The sequence below is a fragment of the Trachymyrmex cornetzi genome, unplaced genomic scaffold (assembly GCF_001594075.2).
Source record: "Trachymyrmex cornetzi isolate Tcor2-1 unplaced genomic scaffold, Tcor1.1 scaffold135, whole genome shotgun sequence".
NCBI classification, from domain to species: domain Eukaryota; kingdom Metazoa; phylum Arthropoda; class Insecta; order Hymenoptera; family Formicidae; genus Trachymyrmex; species Trachymyrmex cornetzi.
The window spans coordinates 74276-76309 of NW_017295928.1; positions in this window are offsets into that span (position 1 = coordinate 74276).

Genomic DNA, 2034 nt, shown 5'->3' on the forward strand with positions numbered 1-2034 from the left:
AGAGAGAGAGAGAGAGAGAGAGAGAGAGAGAGAGAGAGAGAGAGTGCTCGATATACTATTATATAATAATATTTGTAATACTATGATAAAAAAATTGTCATAAAATTAAGGATTTTTCATATTATTTTATATTGGGACCTTGAATAAGTTCGCGCTGATTTTTCGTGAAAAGTAATGCTTTATTTTAAAAAAATCGTAAAAAACATGTCACTGAAAGCATTGTCCATCGCTAGCCACTACTTTTTCTCATCTTTCTGGCAGCATTTGAATTCTACGTCGGAAAAACGACACGTCTTTTGAGGCTATCCAAGAGTCAACTCATTTGTTAGCATCATCATAAGAATGAAAGTGCTGCTCAGGCAGCCCATGTGCCATCGATCGGAACAGGTGATAATCGGAAGGGGCAATGTCTGGTGAATACGGCGGGTGGGGGAGAACTTCCCATTTAAGCGTTTCCAAGTAGGTTTTCACCGGTTGTGCAACATGTGCGTTGTCATGTTGCAAAATCACTTTATCGTGTCTCTGCTCGTATAGCAGCCGTTTTTCTTTCAATGCTCGGCTCAAACGCATCAATTGTAGTCGGTAGCGAGCTCTCGTAATGTTTTCGATCGGTTTGAGCAGCTCATAATAAACTACACCCAGCTGATCCCACCAAATGCAGAGCAGAAGCTTCGAACCATGGGTATTCGGCTTTGCCGATGATGTTGATACATGGCCGGGCTTACCCCACGATCTTCTATACTTAAGGTTATCGTAATGTATCCACTTTTCGTCGCCAGTCACGATACGATGCAAAAACCGTTTCCTTTTCTGCCATTGAAGCAGCTGTTCACACGTGAAAAGACGCCGTTCGACGTCTCTTGGCTTCAACTCGTACGGCACCCACTGTCCTTGCTTTTGAATCATTCCTAATAACTTCAAACGTTTCGAAACTGTTGTGTGATCAACTCCTAATGATTCTGCAAATTCAGCTAGCGTCTGACATGAGTCTTCATGTAGTAATGCCTCCATTTCTTCGTCTTCAAATTTTTTTGGTGCGCCAGAGCGTCCTTTATCTTCAACAACAAAATCATTATTTTTGAAGCATCTAAACCAATCTCTGCATTTTTTTTCCGACAGAGTATGGTCGCCGTAAGTCTCAACAAGAATTCTGTGTGCTTCAGCTGCAGTTTTTTTTTAATAAAGTAGTGCAGTAAAATTCCCGCAAATACTCTTTTGTTGGTACGAAACTCGACAGGTTTATCACTATGAAATAAAAAGTTGTTTACACTTCGGCGAGATGACATGCACTGAACTTCAAGTTTGCTTATCATAGTTCCTTATCGATGTGTTCCCATCTTCAACTACACGCACGCTGTTCTGTTAACGCGATCTGTTGGAAAACGGCGAGAACTTATTCAAGGTCCTAATATTTATAAAGATTTCTGAAAAAATATCTTAAACTCCTTTAAATTTTATAAAGTTTTTATCGGAAATTTATAGAAAGAGAAATTTTAGAATATTTGAAAATTCACATTTACAGGGTAAAATACTACCTATAACTTAAAAAACTTGCAGGTCTGTAAATTATACGTTGAATGACTTTAAGGAATTTATTATACATAATACTTTAACATTTCTAAGATTTCTCATTCCATAATTTCCGATGAAAACATAAATCTGAATAGATAATGTTTATTGTTTCAAAAATCTTTATAAAAGTACAAAAATTCTTAGAAATGTTACAAGATACAATAAGAATTTTTTTCAGAGTGATTTTGCTATAATACATAAAAATTTGGCAGAAATATAGAATATCTAAAATTACACTTGATCATCAAGATAAATTATATAAAATACTCAAGCATGATGATGATGCCGTAAAAAGTTGTAACATTATAGTAATCAGTTTATGCGTTCAATATAATAATACTTAGATAGTTCAATAAAATTATTTTTAAAACTGTATTCATAACTAAATTTTTAGATACTTCAGCAGAATTATACATTCTGTGCAATTAAATTAGCTGAAGTCGTTTTATTACCATTTGTAAC